The 20,382-nt window shown below is 33.1% G+C and overlaps 1 pseudogene; it reads right to left on the reverse strand.

Annotated features, from left to right (window-relative positions):
• Nucleotides 1-2,567: 2,567 nt before the first annotated feature.
• Nucleotides 2,568-20,382, reverse strand: part of LOC127205754 (tubulin alpha-8 chain-like) — a 52,268-nt pseudogene continuing 34,453 nt past the window's right edge.

Consider the following 20,382-nt stretch of genomic DNA (forward strand, 5'->3'; position numbering starts at 1 on the left):
TGAAAGAATTTTTAAATTAATTATAATACTATACTGATGGGAATATGTAGTATTTATATTAAGATTATTGAAATAATCCATCAAACAGATAGTGGAGAGCAATACACACATACCTATTTCTGATATTTTTCAACGGTAATAATTAATTTTATGCCAGATGTGTGTTACTTGCATTTAATCAAAACACATGAGTTGAAGACAGAGACAGAAGTATCTCCATAGCCACAAATTAATAACGAGATTCTCAAAAGAATAACAAATAAACAAATAAGACAAAAACAAAGCAAAACTTAATTTGTGCTACTTAAAAAGCAGTTAAAACATGAGAACATTAACTTTTAATAAAAATACTCAAACATTTGGATAATAATTTCTAAAAATATAACAAATATGTATTTCACACCAGAAATAATTTGATTTATGCCTAGGGACTCAAAGTATTATCTAAACCATAAAAATTATCGAGGATTTAAATAAGATATTTTTCTGAAGTAGGAGTATGAATTGATTTTTTTCTGCGTATGTGATATGTGATATGAAAGAAAGCACCATCCAAGTAAAAGATATAAGAAGAAAGACTCTGTAGTCTTTGGAAATACTGCTAAAGAATAAGAAAAACAATGAACAATTCAGAGAAAAAACTTGAGTATATTGACTATACAAATCATATAAAAATATTCAAAAAATGACACGTATAGTGGATAGGCTGTAATCCAAAAAGGTTCAATCAATAGAGTTTTGAAATGGATGCCTATCTTTCTTTCATAAATAGATCATTTAAAAAAAATAAGCAACAGAGACAACTCAGCAGTTAAGAACACTGTCTGTGCTTCCATAGATTCTGAGTTTGACTCCCAACAGCCATATGGTGGCTCACAACAATCTATTCTGGAATCTGATGCCCTCTTTTACAATGCAGGTGTATATGCAGGTAGAGCACTAATATACAGAAAGTAAATAATTAAATCTTAAAAACAGCAGCAATGAGAAACAACACCAAAGAACTTTCTAGAATGTTTGTTAGCATTTAACAAAGAACATGTACACTATCTTAATGTGATTTTAAAGGTAATTTTTGTAATCTTTTTCTCATTTATACTTAAATTAATAATAATATCACCTATTTCTTTTCATGTTTGATAAAAGAAAGATTAATTAAGTAAATTTTTATTCAAAGTAATAACTGGTTATAAAAATCATAGCATTTGTTGATAACAGCTTCTTAACACTTATCTAATACATATCTATTGCTTCAGTATGAATTGAATGAGCCCATGGTCACCTGGGAAAATTTAAACAATTATAGTTTTCATGAAATACCAAAGCACTCTATTTGCATTCACTTTCATAGTTTAATTACTCTTCTTTAGTCTTATTGGCAGCATAATCACTTTTGTACTTCTGTGGCCAACCACCAAGCAAGGTATTTGATAAAGTTATTGAGCAGTGAATGATTTGTTGCTCTAAGCTAGCTTTTTGATCAAAAGCCTTTTAAATTGAATATGACTTTAAAAATGCCATGATTCTCCTTGTGCGTCAATTTTGCTGCAATAAATTTTCATCATTATGGAATTTTAAATGCCGATCTGCTTTTCGGTGTTGTGCTTATCTCAGACCATAGCATTTGGGAAGGAATTTACCTTTTTCCTCCCAAATATATTCTTGTTGATGCTATTTGTCATGCAACAAAACTGGACAGGTTAGTTTTTAAACCAGGCCATTCTATCAATCATATCTGAAAGAGCAATGACTTTAGTGCTATGGGCTTTTTCTTATTGATTATTCTTAAATTTATTACTCCAAAAGTTCATAGTGATAAAACCCCATTTCACAAAACAAAAGGTTGTAGGAGAAATGTTGACACTTCTAACAACTAAACAAACAAATCTTTGGCTTATCCCAACTGCACCTGTCAACTTGATCTATGATTTTTCTCATTGATTCAGAAACATTTCACTATGTATTATCTATTAAAACACAAATTTTCATTAGTGCTATTTAAATTGAAATAGTTCTAAAAACTACTTTAGGAATAACAAAAGTACATTTGACTCATATTTTTCTATATTAGTCTATCTATATTTGAAGCCTTGTTACCTTACTGTAATAAAATGGAGATTTGGTTGTGAAAGGTACTAGATAAATTGATAACCTCAAGCATATTTTAATTAATATTAATAATTTAATATTATAGCATCCTCACACCCTACATACTTTCTATTGTACTCCACATTCAAACACTTAAAAATACACTGAAGAGATGATGTTAATTTCTAACCTAGAAACGAACTAGTGAAATACATAATAATTGTAACCTAATATATTAAAAGAATCCATACAGTTAAACAGTGGACCAAAGAACATTCAAGTTAGTGGTGTGTTTAGTCAATTATGTTACCCTTTATCCTGAGTGCAAGCCACTTACATGCATGACACAAAATATAGAGGCTCATCCCTCCTCGTATTTCCTTTATCGACATAGTCTTTTTGTTTGTTTGTTTTCCACTTAAAATTGACAGTGTAGGACAAGTACAAGACGATGGTAGTGTAAAATTTCTGCACATGGGCTAATATTCTTCCCTCTCATCATCTCTTTCATCACTATCTGCCCCAACCTTCTCATAATCCTTCTCTAGGGCAGCCATGTCCTCACAGGCCTCAGAGAACTCTTCCTCCTCTATGACCTCACACACATACCAGTGCATAAGGGCACACTTGTCATACATCAGATAAAACTCGAGATCAAGATGAGCCCAGGCTTCAGCAATGGCTGTGGTATTGCTCAGCATCTCAGCATGCACACAGGTCTGTGGATCTTGGCCAGACTCCACCAGGCACCACAGTGGATGGCTGGTAATTAATGCTAACCTTGAAGTCAGTGGGGCACCAGGCCACAAACTGGATTGTATGCTAAGTCTTGATCATGGCAATGGTAGCATTGGCTCCTTTGGGAGCCACATCAGCATGTACATGAGGCAGCAAGCAAGTATTTACCACGCCAAGGATCACATTCATCATCTGGTTGGCTGGGTCAAGGCAGGCATTTGTGATCTTTGCTACTGTAAGCTGCTCATGATAGGCTTCTCAGGAAAGATGACAGGGGCATATATGGACAGAGGAAAGTGGATGCAAGGGTAGGGTACCAGGTTTGCCTGGAATTCTGTTAGGGTCATCATTCAGGGCCTCATCAAATCTGAAGGAAGACACAGTCTAGCTAATAAGGCAGATAAGCTTAGTGTAGGTTGGGTGCTCCATGTCGAGGTTTCTATGACAGATGTCAAAGATGGCCCCATTGTTCTCCTATGAAGGCACAATCCATGTGCTTGATGGTGGTGTAGGTGGCAAGGATGGAATTGTAGTGCTCAACCACAGCAGTGGAAACCTGGCCGACAGGGTAAATGGAAAACTGTAGCTTGGACTTCGTTCCATATTCAACAGACAGCCACCCCACCACCAGGGAGGTGACACCAGAGCCAGTTCCTCCAACAAGGCTGTGGAAAAATCAAGAAGCTCTGAAGATCCATGCACTGATCAGGCAGCTTGTGAATTCTGTGCAAGACAAGGTCAGTGATCTCCTTGCCAATGATGTAGTGGCACAGGCATAGCTATCGGCAGCATCTTCCTTTCCTGTGATGGATGAGCTGCTCAGGGTGGAAGACCTGGCGGTAGATACCACTGCAAACCTCATCAATAACTGTGTGTTCCAGGTCTATGAATACTCCCCGAGACTGGTGCTTTCTGGCGCCTGTCTCTCTGAAGCATCTCCCTCTCCAATGGTCTCGTTATTTGATATCTGGCCATCAGGTTGGATGCCATGTTCGAGGCAGTAGAACACCCAGCAGGTATTGCTGATTCGAACACCAGCCTGATCAGCGTGGATGAAGATGATATCATGCATATTGGGTCCCCGCAGTGGTCCTCAAAAACTGAGGAAGTGAAGATAGAGGGGCGAGGAGCTCCCACAAATAGACTACCAAGGAGCCCCAGGGAGAAGTAGTCTCTTGACATAATCCTAATGCCCTCTAATCACTTTGTACACTATAATATAGGATTATGGAACATCCTTAAATATATATTTATCGAAATATTAAAAATTTAAAATATTTGTCTGTAAAATAGCAACATTAAAATTAAAATTAAAAAAATTCACAAACTTGCCACCTTACCTTTTAAACTTTGATCAAGGCATCACTATACAAAAATACTACCATTATTTTTACTATAGTTTTTAAAATGAATTTTATGATTTTTTTGAAATTATAACTTAACTGAACCATTCCACTCTGCCTGCCCTCTCCCCAAAACTCCTCCATAGCTTTCTTGCTCTATTTCAGATTCATTGCAAGTTCATGTAGAATTACTTTTAATGAAACATTTAGAAATTATAATGCTGAAAATTGATCAGCATACTAGCTAAAACTACAAAATAAGTTGTCTAAAATTAATTTCATTGCCCTTATTCTCTTTTGACATAATACTAAAATAAATATACAAAAATAGAGAACAAAGAGACAAAATATTTTCATTAGTTTATGCTATTATACCAATAAGTGGATAATTTGTAAATATTATTTTATTGTAATGGTTATGACATTTAAAATTTTTCATTTCTATGGCTTTGACAAATAACATGACCAAAAGTAACTAAAGAAGGAAAATGAATTATTTCCATTTTTAAATTATAGTCCGTAACTAGAAGAAAGTGTTGCATGTGTTCAAGTAGGTATGTGAAGCAGAAAGAAATGGAAGTACATATAATACCGCTTGCGTGTTTGATAACAGGTTCATACTAAGGTAGCTGTTTCATAGAGCCTAGGACCACCTCCTAGAGAATGACACCAACAAAAACTCCTGGGCCCTCCTAGATTAAGGCAATCTACACAATCTCCATAAATATGACACAGGCCAATCGGATCAAAGAAATCTTCAGTTTAGACTCCCTTTTCTATGACTCTAAGCTATTGAAAAGTTAGAGCTAACTAGAACATGGACTCTATTTAACTTCAGTCAAAGAAGCCTTCTTTCCAATTGTTCTTTTCACAAACCTCAGATCCCACACCTCTCCCTGAAGTATGTTATACCATTATTTTACAATTGTTAGCATTAGTGATTTTTAAATTCAGTGCTAGACTACTTTAACCTATGAGCATGTTTATAGCACATCATGGTGCAAAAATCTATAAATATGAAAAAAAAATCATTCCTCAAACAAATAATAATAATCATCAATATAAGACACTGTATACATTTCACCTTGTCTTTTTTTGTGATATAAAATTTTACATTTTGGGAGTAGTAAGTAATATTTCCATGAGTTTCACTTATAAAAAGATTTATTAAACATATAAGAAATATGATTCTTTCAGGCTGGAAGGAACTTTATAAACATTCAATAATTAATTCTCATAACATTGCAGGAAATGTTTAATATTCTAACTTCATAGCAAGAGCGATAAGAACAGAATATTAAAGTTACTTGCTGAATTTATTAAAGTAGCTCATAGGTCTAGAATTAGAAAGTGGAGTGTGCCCCTGGATTTGGGAACACTGAAACAAACTATCTGCTGAAAAGATTAAAGAGTGTTAGTTACATTGAATATGAAACTAGATCTTGAGATGATTATAGGTTGCGTGTTGCTATAAGTTGTTGAGTAAAATGTACTAGATTTTTAAAAGAATTTGAAATCTTGTGAGTGTAGGTGATTAAAACTATTGGCTCACTTCAATAAACTTTCTCTTTGCAGGGCTAATGGCGTCAGATTTTATGATGTCAAATCCCACAATTTTCTTATTCCATTTTGCACAATTTCTATTGTATTTTACATTCATTGGAGTTACTTGGATCAATAGTGTAATAGAGTAACGTATATAATGATTATAAAATAATATTAACAATGGGGAATTGGTAATAGTTATGCAAATCAGTTACTTAATATATAGAGTTTACCCCTCAGTTAGTGAGGAAGCAAAAAAGATGAATATTATTTCATAAACATTGTAGTTCTTAGATGGAAAGATCTCCAATGTTTTCTTATCAGGAGAATCAACGTAGTAAAAATGTCCATCTTACCAAAAGCAATTTATAGATTCAATACAATTCCCATCAAAATTCCAAGACAATTCTTTACAGACCTTAAGTGATCAATTCTCAACTTCATTTGAAAGAAGCTTCCAATCCTGATTGGTCCAGCATTTCAGACTGTCCAACACAGGGCTCTAATTAATCCCGGAATTTCTCGACATTTAAAAACTGGTCCAAAAATGCTATCCCTAGCTTGTTTAACCATTTTCCCCAATTTATTTGGGGCTCTATAAGGGTATTATTTGTCCCAAATCAGTTGAAAGAAACCTTAAGAGAATGATGTCGCACTTTCCTTAAGGAGTTGGGTAGGTATTTGGTTGCTTTCTTGGGTGGTAGATGTTTATTTTCATTGAACTTGGTTATAAGTTATTATTGGTCTTATTTAGAGAGAAAACAAGTTTGGTCTCAGGGATGTCTCTTCTTTCCTTTATCTTTCTTAGGTTTGGAGATAAGGGTTGAAAAGAAAGAAGGAGGAATATAGAAATATATAGGGGTGATATGACAAAAGGAAGATTAATGAATCTACTCAACTTAATGCTTTAATTGTTACTCACAAGATTAGTTTTAATTCACTGGTATAGAATTTTGTATATAGATGGTACAGAATTCAAATTTAAGATTATTCTTCACAAACATAATATATATTTCTACTCTACTATGAAGTATTGTACCCATACAACTCAATTACAATACAAGTTATACTTCTGATACTTTGAAAGTACCATTGCATGCTGTTTAGAATAAGTAAGGTATACAAGTTAATCGTCAGTTGACCAAATCATGGTCGCATCAATTACTAGTCTATTTTTATCACAAGAATATATATTCTAGATATAACAGATATGATTATATAGAAAGATAAGGTAAGTTAGATAGTTAGATAAGGTCTTCAAAAACCTCAGAGACATACAGAATATGGCATTTAAAGATATTTTTGTTAGTTTCAAGATTCACTGACAATGAGACTGTTTAACTCCTGGCAAAATTCAGCCTATATCAAAGAGGATGATTAGCCTCAAAGAACCTCCTTGTGGTGATAGCTGCAAATGTGGAAAACAAGCCATTGGGGAAAATGTCCTAATTTCTGCCACAGACAGAATTCTGCCTAAATAAGGACAAGCTTGGATGCAGGCAGTGTAGACAGTCAAACTCTGCCGAGTCAGGGTAATGAAGCCCTCAATAGTTCCTGCCTCACAAATATATCTGCCAGATATACTGGGCCAGAAAGCTGAAGATTATGTGCCAACATATTGAAAGTTCTAGGTGATTATTCAGGCAGCAAACTGTCTGTGTCATTTTTACAGTTTGGAAGCTGCTAAATACACTTCCAATTTACTCAGGTAATTAAGTTTTATTCTTTCTCAAGGTTCTGATGGGGTTGCATACCAGATATTTTAATCTTACAATTAAGCTTAGTTGTTTAGGGGTTAATATGTTTTTAGGTCTAGATAGGTGTTTTAAGTTGATAGAGAAGGAATATGATAAATATTGATTTACATTCAGAATTTTAGACTCACCAAGAGAGGAAAGATGCTTCTTTCAAGTTTGCCAATTATAAATAGCCAAATCATCTATGAATGTAACATTTATATAATTCCTACTTGTTTACTGTTCTTCTTGCTGTATTTATTTATTTTATTTATGTGTAATAATATAAATGTATATGTAAAAAGAAAATATAATAAAAAATAAAAATAAATAAATTTGCTCTTACTTATATGGGACAGCTGAACACCGATTAAAGATTCTATTGGAGAAAAAAATGGTTATCACTGAAGGCTAAATTTTAAGACATGTTTTCCCTAATACCTGATTTAATTCAATGTATTTCTTATGTAGTATGTCTCCTTCCATGTCATACTTGAAGGATGGAGCTGAAGGATTCCTATATACCATAAAGAGTAAAACGAAAAGCAGACTTTTAAGGTTCAAAATGTTTAAAATATTGCTTACTTTTAAAAATGTTCAAAATTTGATATTTCTTTTGGACATAAAATTTCACTCTTCTTTATGACTTTAGATATATTAAGACAAAAATGTTGAGTAATTAAACTGATGCGCACTATTTTGCAAAATTTCTTCCTTGAAGACACTGAATAAAGTTTGAAAGACTGGGAATGGTTATTTGATTTATTGTTTAAATTTTCAATTATTTATATATTGTGATTATTAATTATTCATTAGGTACATTTTCAAGACAAAAGAAGTTATTGCTTGAATAACAGATAATAAAATAAGCAGACATCTTTAAAACAAAGAACTATAAACATCAAACATAATAAAATGGTTATTATATTTCAACTGTCAAGTAATTTCACTCTATTCAGAATGGTTGTTATAAAGAAAATAAGCAACAACACCAACTTCTGGTACAGAGGTGAAGGGTTGTGAGCCCTTACCTGTTGCAGGTAGGAATGTAAATATGTCTAATAAGTATGGATGTGACTATGAATATTTCTTAATATATTAAAAACTGAAATCAGAGATGATATATATATCTGAGAATAAAATAATCTTCCAGTGTTTTAAATACCTACATATTAGAAATAGCATTACATTTTAAAGAGAAATAACAAAGAAGACACAAATACCTGTTTAATAAGTATGCATACATGCAAAATATGTTATAATAAAATAGGACAGAAACAATCATGTCAGTTACACGTTATTTCTCCAGCTTGTCAGGTGTCTTTAGCTGGTGTTTATATCTATCTTCTGTATTTAGTTCATTCTCAGAAATTATCTCAGCAAGTCTGGGCTATTTTTGTGTAAGACTGACCCATACAATAATCTCTAGAGGGTATAGCTCTTATAAAAATATTTCTGGATTGTGCTGCAGTCCTTATTGACCTTAATCACAGAAATGCCCTGAGAGATATGGTGAACTCTAGACATAATCTTCTTTACTTGCATTTTAGGCAAGGGACTCAATTCCCTTGTGGTCACTCCTAACACCATTATCCATTGCCTTAACTTATGGTGGTGGTCAAGGGCAATTCTTTCCTTCCAAGCTCAAATAGAATGCTTTTGTTTTTCTTGTATGTTTTTTTTCTCCAGGAAAAACCACACTTTCTTCATAAGCAAAACTTCTATGCTAGTAGAAAATAATTTCATGGTAAGAGGAAATTTGTTTTTCTAGTGGGTCAGTTACATTGACAATTAATGGAACCATTCCTCTGTATTCTCCTTTATTTCAGAGCCTGCAAATCCTGGCTATATGAGAAAGAGTAATATGCCGCAGACTCAAATTTAGTCAGCATTATGATTTCTTCCACCAAAGAAATTAATTAACTACTGTATCATATAATCTCAGGAATGTTCTCAAGACATGGCAAGAAAACAAGCCCCATTGTTGTCAAAATGTGACAAGAGTGCCCTTGAATGCAGTCATTGTCCATGTGTTTGCGTCTTTCAAAAATCTCATGAGGCAGCGTTCCACAGTCTGCATTACTGATAGAACTGTTTTCCAGGATAGTACTAGCATGGCATCATATGCACTGCAGGAGAGCATTCAACTACTTTTCTACTCCAGAGTCATTTGCATTCCTCAAAAAAGCACGGTTAGGCTCTCCTTAGCATCATCCCTCCTGTTTTATTGCTCTCTGTATTACTTACGTTACCATTGTTGTGGTACAATACCAAATCTAGCTTATAGAGGGCATTCATCTTTGAAAGTATCAAAGTTGGGTTATATTAGTTAAAATTGTGTGGTATGAACTATTTTACTTTTTCTTATTTTGTAGGGCTTTAGCATATCTCAAATGGTGAAATTTCTGATTACTGAAATCATCCTATGTTCAAGAGATAAAAATTTTTAAAAAGTGATAAAAACATATGTGACACTCAGGGATAAACGTTTTACAGATATTTATTCTTTACTTTTTTTTTTTTTCTGCCTGTGGGTCAATGTGTTAATTCCTGTCTACCACAAATAAGAACTTCTGAGATGAACTATAGAAAATACATTGCGCACAAAACAATTTTATGAGAATATCAGTTTAATACGATGTCTATTTTTGCAGGATTATAGTAATAGTTTTCCCTAAGACTCATGGTTCTAACCAATGGCTATTAGCAGAAAATGTTACCAGGTATGTATTTTATCTTATGGAATAGGCTTTAAATTCAATCAGAATCAATCGGAAAGTGAAATTTGGCAATAGCTTCATAGATCCCATGTGTGTTTTGTATTTCACCCGTGGTCATGTTTTTCCAATCTAGTCATTATTCTAATTCACAATGGTCATAGCTCATATGATTGATGATTAGTTTTCTCCTCAGATAGATTGTATTACCTATGATTACAAATTGAGTAATATATATATATATATATATGTGTGTGTGTGTGTGTGTGTGTGTGTGTGTGTTTGTATAAGAATTGGAAATTTATGGACAAAGATATAATATAAGGTACAATTATGCATGTATCGTTCATATATATATATATACATATATATATATATTCAGAATGAATAACAGAAAATGTTAGTTTTTGTCTGATGATACAATTTTTAGTACTGTTTTCTAACTTCATCATTAGATCACTTAAAATGATCTACACTGAATCAAAGACATGTGTCATGTACATTTTACAAGCAACATGATTTTTATGAAGAATAATTCCAAAACCTTATGTACTCATCAGTAGTTTAAATACTCTCAAGGATTGCATGAACCCATGATAATAGAATATTTTAGGAGATATATAGTAATATTTTCCAGTACACAATCTTTAACTAATATATTCTTTTATAATCTTTATAGAGTCATTTGTAATAATTTTGTCTCCCATAGAGAGATGTTAAAAATAGTTTATACCATGCTTCCCTATGTAACTGATACTTTCTATCCCAGTCCAAGTTCACTTTCAGAATTTTTGGAATAATTACACAGAGAAGACTTCATATTTATATAGAGTCATTAAATCTGGAACAGGAATATGCTATAAGTGATATATTATCAAAGATAATAAAGAATTGATTATACGTAATGCATATGCTAACAAAGCAGTCAACTCATATTTATATAAACACCAAAGGGTTAATAATTATCAAATAAACATTTGCGAATGAAAAACTTATCTTTTGTATTATTTGTCATATTTTTGGAAATAACACATGAATCTTCAGTACAGAATTCATTATTTTTAGTATAGAAATATCTCCAGTAGTAACTTTAAAATGATCTTTTCCCATGATATTTAGCTGCTTAGTCCACATGTATCTGCCACTATAAATACTGCAGCGATAACTCAAAGCAGAGGGTGTGGGTAAATAAGAAGAATGTATTTTTTGTTATTTATTTTATATAGTGAAAAGTGCAGGATGTTGTGACACATTGATTTTATACTTACACATAAATAATGCTAAGTGAGAGTGAACCTAACCTCTATCGGTTTAATTTACTTATTTGCTATATGTGATTGATCATTAGGTAAAGTAGTGATCAGGGGACTGATCTATATAAAATATTTTAAGAGCTTTCTGGAACATGCATTAAGTTGACTCCATTAGTGACCTGTCATGAGCTCAAGCTCATTAAACCTTTGTAAAATATTTACACTATTCCAGGGTATGACAGAACCATTATAACTTAATTTAGTATGCAATATTTTTGCAAATACATACCATTTTTATTATTTTCAGGAATGAAAAGTCATTCATAAAAGTGGTTTACATAAAATAAGTTTAATTAAGTAATTTGTTCATTTCCCTGTGACATTATTCACACATGATTGGAATTCACAGGCTGAATAAGCACCACCATTTTTAATAACTTCAATATGTTCTGCTTAATGAAAAACAGAGTTGAATTTGATAAAGAACCATAACAAAAGCCTCAGACACTTAAGTATTACTAAAACGTTATATTATAAAATAAGTACACACTTAATGAATCATGGTAGGCAGCTACAATTCATATTTTCAAACAATAGTTAATGAAATATCAAAACATTCAAGTTGTGTGAGCATTGGTTGCTTTCATTTGTTATGAAAGCACCCAATTTTACAAGGTAACAATAATCACAGCTGCTTGGAAAAACAAAAGCCTACTGAGGAAAGACATTTCACCACTATTTTTGTGTAAGTAATAAATATGTACATAAGTAATGAACACTCTAGTGGAGATATTAGATATAGATGATACAAATATGAACCAAGATGGTAGACTTTTTATTCAAGTGAGTCTGTAAGTAGTTATGCAAGTAAACAATTAATTTGGTTATTAATCCTATAGTTATTCTGTCTATTGTAATTTGTTCATTGAGCTTCCAACATGATAGTCTAAAATGTGCATTGGATAATATTTCCTGTCATCAGTTCATTATTAATCATATTTTTACTAAGTTTGTTTAGATTAAAAAGAAAGAATATAAGAGACAAAGAGACAGAAAAACAAATACAGAAAAATTAAAGGAAGGTCTGAAGACATTGACCAATCTATTAAATGCTTGCCACTTGAGTATAAGGACCCAAACTCAATGGCCAGCAACCATATTTTTTAAAAGTAGGTTTAGAGTCCCGGGGCTGAGGAATCAGATAAAAGAGATTGAGAAGTGAGTTTCCCTAGGGTCTTCTGACCACTCATTCTGAGCTCTAGTCAGTGAGTGATGCTGTGTTTAAAATCAAGACTACAACAGCAAAACTTTAGAACACATAAGGAAGGCTGAGCCACCAGCCGCACTCCTACAAACACAAGCACAAAAAATTTTACATGGGTCTGTGCTCATACACCACTATATATATATATATATATATATATGTATATATACATGTATACATACATAATACACACATGTATATTCATATACATACACATATATACATATACATATATACATATATATAGGATGTAAACATTTTTACTAATTAAAGAAATTTTTACTGATGAAAAATGACAATTCGACTGGGATGCAATGGAAAAAAACATATATATTTCAATAAATGTTCCAGGGTAACTGAATGCTTCAAACGAAGGGACCCTTGGCCACTTACTTTTCACAATCTTTCTAAGAATAGTTTAAGAAGAAATAAAACCCACGAATACTTGAATGCAAATATTAAAATTGTCACCATTAACCAAAAGTTTTTCATTTATACTAGCATAAATATTTTCACTGGTGACTATACAAAAATCTTTATCTAATGCCTATCCTTTTTGTTTTAAAAATCTTATATATGAAATAAAGACCTTATGCAGTGGTTCTCTTCATGAACAATGAACATAGAGTGTAACAAAGTAGGGAATGACACTGTTTCAAACACTAAATTTATCTGACTTCCCGAGAGTTTTGAGTGTAATTTGAAAGCTGGAGGTGAAACTCCTGCTGCTGCATTAAGTATACCTTTACAATTATGTTTCTAGCAAATTATCCTCAATTCATCATATGCCCAAATAATCCAAACGACAACCTTCAGCTATAAATGTATGGCATGTGGTATCTTCTTACAATGGAATACTGCATAGGAAATAAAATTGATCAATTTATGATTTACTGCAATATAATCAACAGTATTGTAAAGTACAATATTGAGAGAGAAAATGTCACAACAAAAACAGTACATACTTTTCAAATCTACATATTCAAGTTTACTTCCTATTGCTGTGATAAACAGTATTAACCAGAAGTAACTTGGGGAGGGAAAGACTTATTCCATTTTAAAAGGCTAAAGTCGAAAATAGAAAGTCAAAGCAGGAACCTGGTGCAGAAATTTTAGAGAAACACGTATTTGCTTACTATCAGGCTTATGTTTGGCTATCTTTCTTACATAATCCAGCCCCGTCTTCCCAAGGATGATGCCAAGGAATATGAGTTGGTTCTTCCTATATTAATTTGCAGCAGGATAATGCTACCAGATAGAGATGCCCACACAGTAGTCTGATGCAGATAAGCCTTCCACTGAGGGTCCTTCTTCTTGAGTGTATCCAGTTGACAAGAAAGTTAAACCATAGCAAGCCCAACATGTTTTTTAACTGGAAACAAAACTAGCACTGTTAAATGATAACCTTTTCTTGTGCCCTAAACTTAAATTAATATCACAACATAAAATGAATTACAACTTTAAAAGTCTCAAAGGTCTAAAAATTTTTAACACTTTAAAAGTCCTAGATCTTCATTTAAAAGATCTATCTATCTATCTATCTATCTATCTATCTATCTATCTATCTATCTATCTACCTACCTACCTATCTAAATGTGTGGGCTCTTGTAAAATCCAAAATAATGTGTATACTCTTATTTCAAAGTTGAGAACCAGGGAGAGTTATCATCAGACTAAAGCAAAACCAAAATCAAACACTGGAAAACTCATTGTCTAACATTTGGCTCTAATTCCTGATCTTCTTGGCTCTAGAGAACTTAAGCATCCCTGCCCTTCTTCTCTGCCATCCATTGGGCACACAGTTTATTTCCTAAACTCAAGGTATTTGCATTTCACATCTGCTATTGTCTTTGGTGGTCATCTTACAGTTCTATAATTTTCAATATATTGGAGTCTCCTCTGGAACTTTGACTACTCCATCAACAAAGACCATCTTTATCACTCTTTAACAGTTCAAACTTACTTCATGACATCTGGCCTCATGTAATCTTCATGACGCCCTCAATTTTTCAATTTCCATGTCTTCAGACTGGTACCATGTGTGAGATTTTCAAATTTTGCCTAGTTTCTTCTTTCTTCTTCCTTCATTATTTTCCAAGTGCAGTAGTGGTCAAATCAGTCTATAATATAATAAATGACACTGATAAAATCTGTTCCAAATCTTCTCCAAGGCAGAGTGCTCAACCTTGATACTAGTAACACACAAACTCCGAAAATGGACCCAAAAGATTGAATTTGTATTTATGTAACAATTACAATTGAAGCAAAAGAATCTATCAACTTAAGACTGGAGCAGCAAAAAGTATGTAAGGTGTCTGAGAAGTTCTGGAGTAATGCAAGGTAGAGGTAAATGATGAAATTCAGTTTCAATTAAGAACATTGTTTTTCACTTTGTATCTATATTTTTATTTTAACTTATTTACATTACATCTCAACTGTAATCCTCTTGCTCTTATCCTCCTGTTACCACCCACCCTCCCTCTTCTGCCCTATTCCCCTTGCCTAGACCTCTGGCAGGTGTGGTTCTGCTCAACCACCATCTGACCACAGCCTATCCAGTATCATCTGGATAGCCTGCATCCCCCTCCTCTGTGTTCCCACAGCACCTCTCCCATAAGGGTCAGTGATGAAATCACTGGCAGCAGAATTCCTGTCAAAGGTAGAAGCCCCCTGTCCCCTCCTGTTCTCCATATGGAGAATGAGCTGTCCATAAGCTACATCTGAACAAGGTGATGAGGTTCTCTGCCTGCCATTGCCCTGGTTGGTGCATCAGTTTGTACAGGCCGCCCTGCGTCCAGATTCACAAGCCTTGATTGTCTCTTTGTGGAGCTTTTGAAAGGCTCATCCACCCACACTGCCTCATCCTTCCATCCCCCATCTCTTCCATACAACTCCCAGCTCTTGACCAAGGGACTGGTTTGAGTCTCAGTAACTGACCTGATCTGCCACTAGGTGGAGTCTCTCAGAAGATATCTATGTTGGGCTATTACTCACTTTTAAGTGAATATATACCGTGCATTTTTTTTTTTTTCTGGGTCTGTGCTAGCTCAATCAGGATGATTGTCTCTAATTCCATCCATTGTGTTCAAATTTCAAGATTTCCTTGCTTTGACAGCTGAATAAGAGTCTTTCGTGTAAACAAACTACAATTCCTTTATCCATTCTTTGGTTGAAGGACATCTTGGTTGTTTCTACATTCTGCCTATTACAAATAAGGATGCTATGAACATAGTGGAGCAAATGTCCTTGTTTTGTGATGGAGTATCTTTCAGGTATATGCCCAGGAGTGGTATAGCTGGATCTTGAGGTAACATTATTTCAATTTTTCTGAGAAAGAGCTAGATTGATTTCCAAAGTGGTTGAACAAGTTTGCACTCCCACTAAAAGCAAATTTTTAAAACTAAGACTATTGACAGGTCCTTCTTAGTCTAAATAAACTTCTCAACTGATGTTTCTGAATTTTTGACTGTTTCGCTGTCTAATTCTAATGGAGAGTGCATAGGTCTAAGCTAAGCCTTCTGCATATATGCTGTTGTTGTTTGGCTTGATGTACTTGTGTGGGGGACTCCTAACAGTGGGAGTGGGGATGTCTATTACCCCGTTGCCTGACTCTGGGACACATTTAATTCTACTGGATTGTCTTGCCAAGCCTTACTATGAGGATTTGTTCCTAGACTTGTTATATTTTGTTATGCCAAGGCCAATGGATATCTCTGGGAGGCCTCATCTTTTCTGAAAGGAAATAGAGGGGCAGAATAAGAGGGAAGATATGTGGGGGCAGGACTGCATGGAAACGTTGGAGGGAGGAGAGGTTGGTATGTGTAATATGGAAGAAGAGTAAGCCAAAAGAAAAAAAATAATGGCACACTCATTTTGGCATCTTTCCACTTGTTTTTAAGTCACATGATAGCGGTGAAATATGTGAGTGCTGCCTGTCTTTTTCAAGGCTTTCCCCCTCTGTATTTCTAACTACTTAAGTTGTTCTTTGCATCTTGTTCATATGTGCAAAATCTTTCTTAGTCTCCACCACCTTCCCTCCTATAGTTAATCACCTGTCAGCGTGTATACATTATGTTTTATCTTCTGACACCTCCGACTGGAAGAGAAGCTCCATGTAGACAAGTAGTTTGGATATGTTGTCTTACATTTATAAGAATTCATTACATATACTGTATACTCAATAACCACTGATTCTTTCAATAAGCCACTTTTCCTAAATTGCTGTTTTTACAGTACATATAAGGTGGGTATGTTGTTTATTAGTATGATTTAAATTCATTTACTTACCTTTGAATTTTAATAACATCTAACAAAAGTAGAAAATACATGACATGATTTAACGTCTCCTGCTAGAGGTGTAAATGAGGAAAATAACTCAGAAACTATCAAATTGTTACTATTATTCTACCTTCACATTAGCATACTAAATGTCAGATATATTTCTCTATATAAATGTTGCATGTGTTTATAACCATATCTTATACATATCCTTTAATTTCCTATTATCTTATTAATGTTGACAATCAAGAATTAGCATCTTGTGAATTTTTTCCATTTGTTTTTTTCACAGTAAAGTATTTATTTATTGCAATATGAATAAGATTTTAAGGAAAATTAGTCCCCATCAGGGAAGAATGTGACAAAGAAGTTGAAATATTTATGATCATTTTTATAGCCAGTCATCTCAGCAGCATAAATTGAGCAGGTAGCTTTGCTGAAGGCTATAAAATATTATATCTGTGAGACTGAGAGGTAAACACTGGAAATTTCCTGTTTGCCCTGGAGAGAATACAAAAATAATAAAACAAAACCAATCTCAGTACGATATTGTCTCCTGGCTCAATCACTACTTTGGCCTTTCATTCTTAATGTTATATTTTTACAATATGGTGAGTTATGCATGATGTGTAAGTACGGTAATTTGAAGGAAATGGATATCACTGTGCTGCATTTAGATAGGCGTCTTTCTGCCTGTCAAAATTCCACCCCTTACATTGTGTTAAACTACACAAGATAAAAGGCTTATAATGGTCAGAATCAGGTTTATTTGATGAACTACATGTCAAAAACTCAGGGACTCAGAGCAAGCTGAGATACTAGAGAGACAATTCAAATTCTTGGCCTGAAATCATGAAGATACTTGTAACTCTTTTACTCAAAGAGTGCTAGAAAGAACCAGAAACAACAAACAAATCATACTGGAAGACTTTGTCACATTTATTTGAACATTTAAAATCAGCTCTGTTACCATATCTAACAATGTACATATATTTAAAACAATATTTTGCGTGATATTATTTCTAAGCATGTGTATACATACATATATATATATATATATATATATATATATATATATATATATATACATATGTAATTATTTAGAGTTGTATATGGATGTAACCTGGATTTTTATAATATACATTCCCTATTTACTTTTTCCAAACATCAAAAGAACCCCTACAATTGCCCCCTCCCTCTTTATTTTAAAGCTATTGAATGAAATTAGTGCTGCTAGTATGTATGATGGTCTAGACTCTTTCTTTCCTAGTAACCATTGGCTCACAGGACTTCCTTGATTAAGGACTGGAGGACTTCAAGGGCAGCTCCTTTTTCAATAGTGAAATCTCTACCACCTTGATCTTCTGCAGATAATCACAACCATTGTGAATTCTTGTTTACAACAATTTATATTTTCAAACACTCCTTGACAACCTCTGTCTTTCAAAACCCCTATCCCAAAAGTTCAAGAACCATTCTAGAAGAGTGTATGAAACATGTCTAAGGGATGTTTCAATATTATTACTTCCTTCTGAATATATTTATTTCAGCTATGAAAATGATTTATATATATTCTCTGATATGATTTTATTGGCAAAAATGATTGTGTGTATGATTTTTCATTAGCTAAATGAGTCTATCACTACTTCCTAACACTGAATTTTAGTTGATTCAGTGCACTTCTCTTTAAGATATTTCTGTCATGTAGAAATTCACTTTCCTGAGGCACATTGTTAAAAACCAGAATAATCATTCCAGGTATCCTGGGAAAAAGTAACAGCAAATGAAGATATTTCCGAGGTAGTTGATGTATGCATTTAATCAATTCTGTTAATAGTTGTAGTACATTTTTTTTTTGCAAATGATTCCCCTTCACTACAGAAATGTTATAAAAAAATATGGTATAGTCAATCTCAATCTGTGAGCTTTTTTTATAGCACTTGTATTAAGAGTCCAAGTTTCATAGAAAATCAGGAAAACAACTTCAATTGATCATATATAATTTTGTGAAGATTACAATAAAGTGATAAAAATAGACTGATGTAATTTAAAAATTGTTGCAATAGCAAGAAAAATTACTAATACAATTTGTCAGCTCATATCTGTTGGAAATTCTATGCATACATTGCTTTTTTAATTTTTTCAATAAATTTCAATAATTTTGCTGACTTTCCTATTTTAACCTCTAACTTTACTCTTGTAGCGTGTTTCAAAACTTTATAGATCTCATTTCACACTTAGCAAAAATTTAGCCTGCAAAGTGACATGGGGTATTTCTTAAAGAAAGTCATTAAAATACAACAGCTGTTAATTCGTCATAAATTATGATGCTTCATGGAGTGCCCAATGTCCCTGTATCTTTCAGAATATATTATAGTAGAAGCGTAATACGGCACTGTAATATGGTTCCAGATAAATATAATGATTTTCATTAGCTGTACTTTTTTTCTAGGAAATAGTACACTTATACAATTAATGGGTTCCTTCCACATATACAATATAATATTTTTTCAGCGAATTCTTTCTTGAGTGAAAAGTGTATCATTGAGACTCTCACTTAGGTATGTTTTCACTATGCTTTCATCATCAATAGATTACAGTAGAGAAATATGTGATATATAATATTTTCACCGCTATTATGTCTAAGCATCATAGTTTAAGTATGTTTCATTTGTATTATCACAATAGCATTTACATACAGACTAATTAATGTAAGTGTTCTACTGACTGAAAAATACACTGACTCCCTTAGTGTACTTCACGGAAAGGATTATAGTTGCTTCTGTGAGCTTAGCTGACTCAATGAGCAATAGATCTAACCGACTCTCCATTGATTTCACAATCTCTCTATACCTTTAATTGCTACTTTGAGTTTTTTTCCAATTTTAGACCTGTATCTAATTGTTCTAAAGAAGAATAATATATTTCACTGTCATTGTTGAGAGGCCACTGGAACAAAGGGCTATAGGTCATATCGGAATTGTGGGAAACACTACATTTCCGTAAAGTCACAGGGCATGTGACATATTATAAAATAGATGACTCCAAGTGTGAGAAGGTGAGAATTGGCTCAGTTAAACTTTATTTCATCAGATATTAACATATATATATATATATATATATATATATATATATATATATATATATATATATATAAACAACTATTTAACAATCAGCTATGTATCACCTGTTTATCATTCACATCTATCTTTTGACAGTTTACATATGTTTCCATGTTCCTAGAATCTGGTATAAAATTATGTATTTTTGTAGTATTCTACTAATAAGATTACCTACATATCATTCTATCTCCATTGCCCATTTTGTTTACCTTGCTTCACATATTTAATTACGTTCTATCTTCTGGTACCTATATGTTACGTTTTAAAAGAAAATTTCCTGCACAGGCTTAGATGTTTG

The sequence above is a fragment of the Acomys russatus genome, chromosome 22, assembly GCF_903995435.1.
Source record: "Acomys russatus chromosome 22, mAcoRus1.1, whole genome shotgun sequence".
Lineage (NCBI taxonomy): Eukaryota > Metazoa > Chordata > Mammalia > Rodentia > Muridae > Acomys > Acomys russatus.